Source organism: Fringilla coelebs, assembly GCF_963513975.1.
Source record: "Fringilla coelebs genome assembly, chromosome: 3".
NCBI classification, from domain to species: Eukaryota; Metazoa; Chordata; class Aves; order Passeriformes; family Fringillidae; genus Fringilla; species Fringilla coelebs.
Window position 1 is genome coordinate 33049146 of NC_140030.1, and position 7237 is coordinate 33056382.

The following is a 7237-nucleotide window of genomic DNA, read 5'->3' on the forward strand; positions in this document are numbered from 1 at the left end:
TACAATCCTACTATTTAAAAGTAAAATTACCTTGTTCTGTGCTCAGTTTCCTGAGAGACAACTATAACCCAAAAAAAAGGACAAACTGATGTGATAGTCTCCATTCTGGATTTCACATCCAGCTCCGCTATCCTTGGCACAGGAACTGTGCCAACTGACCTGTTGGAGAAAGTCCAGAGGAGGGCCATAGGGATAATCAGAGGGACAGAACGCCTCTCCTATGAAAACAGGCTGAGAAAATTAGTATTGCTCAGCTTGGAAAAGACAAGGCTCCAGGAAGACCTTACAGCAGCATTCCAGTATTTTAAGGGGGCCTGTCGGAAAGCTGGAGAGAAACTTTTTACAAGGGTCTGTAAAGATAAGGACAAGTGATAATGGCTTTAAACTGAGATGATGTTTGGATTGCATATTACAAAGACATTTTTTACTGTGAGGATGGTGAGGCACTGGAACAGAGAAGTTGAGAATATTCCATCTCTAGAAGTGCTCAAGGCCAGGTTGGAGAGGGCCCTGAGCTGGCTGGCCTAATGAAAGATGTCCCCACCCATGGCAGGGGGGTTGGACTACACAATCTCTAAGGTCCCTTCAAACCCAGGCCATTCTATGATTCTGTGATTGAGGTCCTGCTATGACCCTCTGTTCTGGGACACACTACAGTGTGGTGAAATCTGAAATTATAGGTTGCTGCATTCTGCTTACTTGCAAGGAGAAAGAGTGAAGAGTCTAACTTTAAAAATTCCCATAACATGCCAGATTGGTATACACAGAACCATATGGTTGACCTTGCAATTATCTGTTTTCCTTAGTATTTGTATACCTCTCTGTGAACTGTTTTTTATGTTCTAATTCATTATTTCAGGTGCAAAATAGGGTCCCTCCGTTAGAATAGGGATGTTACAGTCATACATACTCAAGGTCATTCAAAATATTGGAGCTTTTATTTTTTTCTCCACAGATCTAAACCTAGTTATATAAAGATCTTCTTAATACAAAAAGAGGAAGAGTAAATATAGAGAATAATGGCATGGGTTAACTTTTCTGAGGGAACAGGGTTAGGGTTTCCAGGGAAACATTTTCTGAGGAAGGACATAAAGAAGACAGTTATTTTAGCCCTTGAGGGAACTCCAGAAAGGAGGGTAAAATCTGTAAAAGGTAGAGATGAAGATGAAAAACACATCAGTTGGATTGAGTAGAGTGAGCAGGGAAACTGAGCGAATCAAAACCCAGAGGACATAGACAAAATACAGGGTCCTCAAAATCAAGAATAAGAACTCTCATCATGGAAAATCTGAGGGGTAATTAATGAAAGCTTGCCAAAAACAGAATAAGAACTTTTGTGGCCTCTTCCAGGCACTTCTAATGTGTGAGGAAAGAAAGTACTGGCACAAAAGTTAGGAAGACATTTCTAACACCATTCCATTTACTCTTTTAAGGCTGTCACTGTGTCGCTACCTGTTATCTTTCTAACTTTCATCTCCCTGAGTACATAAAAGCAAATGCAACCTTTAGCTGTCAGCTGCCTTGGTCTGAGCCTCCCACCTCTGCTTCTGCTTTGCATCCAAACTCCTGTACACCATAGTTCAGCTAATTTCTGAATTGTCACACCTCCCAAAGCTATTCTCACATCTCTTTCTTTCATCATATACGGCTTGATCTTTGCACGTGTATATTTGAAAGAAATATCTGTCACATGCAAATTTGCAGGTTTTTTGTTTATTAATTATTTCAGATCAATAGACATAATTAACAGTAATTTTAAAGGCATTACGAAGATCCATAACAAAACCAAAGTTACATATTTTTGGAAATGTTTAAAAATGTGATGCAATGTACTTATTTTATTTTCTTTCAGAAAAAGTGAAGATCACCCAATGACTGGTGGTGTAGGAAAAGGTAAAGAACTGATCATTTTAAATCTAGGTCAGTCATTGGCCTAGATTTAATAGCAAGATTTCATCTGAATTGATAGCTTGGAGAAAAAGACTAAGAAAAGGAATTCTTCAGCCTGTGTGCAGTCAAAATATGAATTTTCGCAATTCAGGGGATTCAAATTCTGGTGTCAAATCTAATAAAGAGTGCCTGGGTAATTTACTGAAAGCCAACATTTTTTGCATCCCATACTCAATTAATCTTGAGTTTCAAGACAAGAAACTGTAACTTTCTCTGCAGAAAAAGAAGCGGTTTTTTTCTCTGTGACACAGCGATGTGACAGTGGAATAGGTTCAGTAGAGTTAAATAAATAAACAATATCTAAGGAAATAATTATTTTGAATTTTTTAAAATATTTCCTTATTCAAGCTTGAATAAACAAATTTAAGCATTTATTTTTAAAAGATACCTATTTTCTATTGTGTCATTTGCATTGTATTAAAAGACTTGTGAATGAGCAGACAAATGCCACAAACAGGACTGATAAAAGCCGACCTGGGGAAAAAACAGACCCTTCAGAGTTTAAGGCTTGTTGGCAAATCAGACTATACCTATCAACAAAGAACAGGGTCTAGGAACTGAGTCCAGAAAGAAATCCATTTGGGATAAAAACTCCTTTCCTCTGCATTTTGAAGCAGGGACCAACTGCAACAAGTTGTGAGAGAAGAAAGTCACAGAAATGGTGCAGAAGGAATTCTGCTTGGTGTTAAGGACCTCTGCTTGTGGAAAGAGGGAGAGCACGAACTACAGTGTCTCTTCCTTGATGCTGATTATAATTAAGTGCTGAATCACTGCATTCCTTGAGCCAAAAAGACAAATGCAAACACAAGATGCTGAAGACAGACAAGGATATGCAAAAAATCTGTAATATCAGAGGTTCTCTTTGGAAGTGAGTAGCCTAAAATCAGCCTAGGACTGCTTGGAAAAGAATCGATTTGTTAATTTCCAGACTCTTCTAGTCTTCATTTTCTGTTTATACAGGAGGCATATAATTTCATCCTTTTTTATCAATCAGAATAATTAATCAATAAAGATCTGCCCAAGAACATCAAGAGGCACTCCATAATATGAAATCTTTCCATCAAGACAACAGAGTCTTCAAAAAGCTTGGTAAACTCACTTCCAAACTTTTGAAAGCTGCATGGCCTTTTACAGAGGGCAGAACACATGAATTGCTTTTGCTCTTAAAATCCAACATTGCATAATTCTCCTCAATTGTATGGCTGCCTTCACAAATCTTCTCTAAAGCATTCCTGCTGAACATATAATTGCTGTAACTGTCAGGTTCTTGGTGGTGAAATTATCAAGATTTATTGCCTTGCTGAAAAGTATTTGTGGAAAATTAACACCCAGATGTTTAGCGGCGCTTTTATATGAGAAGCATACATTTCTGTTCATTCACAGTTATTGTGAGCTTCTAAGAAAATATAAAATTATAGACCAGAGAAAATATGTGTTGTTTCCTTTAGAACTTTCAAAAGCTCAGATAACATTTTAAATAAACTGTATTAAAATTATCAGGCATGTATATTTTAATGAAGATTTTAATATAAGCCAGTATCTTAAAATTACATTGTAATTATTTCTTTCTGTAGGACTATCTTCAAGCTATTATTTTATTTATAATTTATTTTTAAAATATTACACATACATTTTTGGCAAAGATTTATTGCTTACAGAGAATAATTCCTTGCAAAGGAGTCACTTAGCCTTTCTGTAGTGTTCATACCCTTGAACAGAGACTGTGACTTTTTACAATTTTAGCTGTTGCTGAGCACAGAACATGAGACATTTCAGTGATGTCTACCAGAGAGAACAGATTTAAATCTTAGTTCTACTAGTCTTAAACCTAACTTTCTCTCTGACAGCATTATTAGTATCAGCATGTTCCATGACTTAGTGCTTCATTCAGTCATGACTGAAGACAACCAGTCTCTTAACTGATTTCACAAGCAACTGTATTAAGTTCTTAACAGTTTTCCAGAAATGGACAAGAATGATGTAATTACCTTTTTTTTGTACTGTGGATTTTCAATCAGTAGATTAAATCAACACCAACAGCTAACTACAATCATAGAACAAGATAATTGCTCACATTATATGTTAAAGTTCACTGTGAAAAGCAGAGTAAAGAAATCTCCATTTGCATTAACAGGACCAATTTAAAACTACAAAAAGTCAGATTACATCTGCACTCAGCCTGAGTAGCTTTGTGTGGAGTTACATCCAAAACAAATTATCTTGTCAAATCACTACTACTCTTTAAAGTAAAATAAAAATGTGATGAATCCATTCATATATTCCAGCAATACTGGAAAATTCCTCTACTCTGGCTGCAAATTCTGGAGTGTCTTCCAGCAAGTGACATCCAGAGCAGAGACTCACTGACTGACATCCTGAGCTACAGAAATCATTAACAGCCCTTGGAAATTCTGGAGGCATGGCCAAAGTGAATGAACTGGAGGCACTTCCCTTTCTCTGCAGATCCCTGTATTTTGTAAAGGGAAAACTTTCTCACCAGCCTCAACTCCTGTGAGCCCTAGTATGTTCCTCTCAAGCCTTGGCAAGTCTGTTTTTCTCATTAGTCCATGAGGGGAAAAAAGCCCCTCTGAGGACTCACTCCTTAATATAAGAAATTTTACAGAAATCATTTAAGTTCTACATTAGCTTCATCTTATCCAGTAAATGTTGATCTTGAAAATAAAACACCAACAGGGACAGAGCTACCAGTGTTGGTTGGTCTCTTTTTCTTCCATGTTTCTTCTTTAAAACAAAAAGATACTCAAGTAAAAGCTTAAAGCTTCTTGGTGTTTGTTAAGAATTCAGCAATTTAGAATTCTATTCTTAAAAATAATTTTAAATTTTGAAAGATTATTTTCCATTTGCTTGGATCCAACCTTCTCAATTTTGAGTTTTATATGGCTCTGGAAAAGTAACAAGCCAGGCTTACAGGGGATATTTATTTGTCCTACAGAGCAATTGTCAGTGCTATGTAAGAAGTGAGTGACAGACTGATTTTGCATAAAAACATTGCAAGGAATAACCAAGTATACGTAAGTATGGCACCAGGCCTTCGCTCATTAAATGTTTGCAGTACACTAAGTCAGGAGCAGAGACACATGACAACTCAAAGACATCAATCAACATCACAACTGCAAACTGTCCTTTCACAAAAACAGCATTTGGCAGCACCTGTAACAGAGATTTCCTCGTCACACACATTCCAAACCTTAAAAGTCTTACCTCACTAAACAAACACAGATCCATTGCTAAAAGTCGTAAGCAATGTTGCACTTCACTGCTACCATACAGAAATAGATCCAAACATAAAACCATCTGTTTCCCAAGGAAAAAACCAAATCCCACACACCATTTAGCACCATCTCTATTCCTTCACAGTCGTAGTTAAGTTTTAAATTTCTTAATTCAATGATAAGTTAACAGAATGATATTCACAATTAAATTAGATTTTCCAACTCTAAAACAACAGGTTAATCCATCACATTCAAAGATGCCTCCTACTCAAAATGTAAGTCAGGAAAAGCTTATTATCTGTAGATTTGGCTCTATGTTAAAATTCTGAGTGACAGACTCTGAATATACTTAAACTTGAGTTTTGTAATGTATCTTTAAAGAGTGCAAAGCAAAAATGTGGCTATAGTAATTAAATGATCCCTGGTGCATGATGTTCTTATAGTGCATGCTAACCACTCAGTCACATTTGACCTTGTTTCACAGAAAGGTCTTTTTCCATAGATTAGTTTGCATTTCAGGTAATTTTATATCTGGCCTTAGAAAGCTCTTCTGGGATTCAGCCAATTAAGCTCTTAAATTGACACCTTTATGTAATATTTCTACAAGACACACTGGGTTCCCCAAAATTTAAAGATCATACAGCAGTGAAGTTTGAAGTATGTAGCACCTATGAGATTTCACTGCATATCTATATATTGAGTATAAGTACAGCAACATGTTTTGTTTGATATAGGCTGTCTCATAAAAAGGCAAATCACTTTTACTTAATAATTAAATCCGAATTATCTTAAACATGAAAAGAATGGAGAGTACACAATTTGGCTTCATTACATTATCCAAGAGTTCCTTAAAAGCTTTATTAATGATTTCTTGATAAGCACCATTCAATACTTAGAGTATGTTGATTGATACTATTACATATTTAAGTAATTCCTTTACAAACATCTTGGCTAAACAAAAACAAAACAACAAAAAAGTAAGTACAGATGTGACAGACTACTTTCAAAAGCATTTAACTCTCTGTTTAATGAAAGAATTTATTTCTGAGGAATATACATTTATAATTTCCTCTGTACTCATTTTCCGTTTTGTATTTTGTTTCTTAAAGTTGGCAGTGCCAAGAATTTATTCATACAAGCTCTCAAATTGATTTATTTTAAGTGACTAGGCACTGATATTTTTGGATTCTGTTACAAGCTTCTTCCTTATCTTGTCATATAACTTTGATCAAAGTCAGTTGCACTCAAAATTTTAGGAGTCTCTACTTCTGGTTGTTCCTGCTGAGAAACATGGAGTGTCATCTCCAGATGTAATGAATACCTAAGAGGTTCAATCTGTTTCATTTGAAGCTTTAAGTGTTCAGCAAATATGGAGAGAAAACCAGATTCAAAGGCATAAGACTCCAAAAGTCATAAAGCAGACAGAAGTCACTGATACCTCTTAAGGCAGACACAATATTAACGACAGGAAAGGAAATTTGTACAGAGGCTGGCTAATGACAAGACATGAAGTGCACACACACACACACCAAGAAGACTAATGAAGGGGACAAAAGACAGGGCTTCAACTCCCTCAATATTTCTGCTTTCTGACACCTTCAAAAATCTTCATCTAAGTGTTAAAATCAGATCTTGACGTCTTCACATGTCATGTTTTTATCTAGGGGGAGAATATAGCAATATTTATCAGGCACAGACTTATCACAGTTACACAGACTTTCCAACATTTGCAATGTGAATTCTGAAGGCAAGATCATGTATAAATATACAGTACCAGTCCAGCCTCTGTGCTAAATTACAGATTTCAGGTAATCAAAACACAATGTACCAGAAATGTAAACAGCAATGACATATCCAGAGTCCTTCCCAAAAATCTTCATACCAACGAGATGAGACATACAGAGCTCATCACTGAGCTACTCATTTCGTTTCAGAGTGACCAGCTGAAGAACTGGGCTGAGAAACATCTCATGAAGTTCAGCAAGGGGAAACACCAAAACCTGCACCAGTGCACATGGGGGCTTCACTGTCTGGAAAGCAGAACAGGACAACAG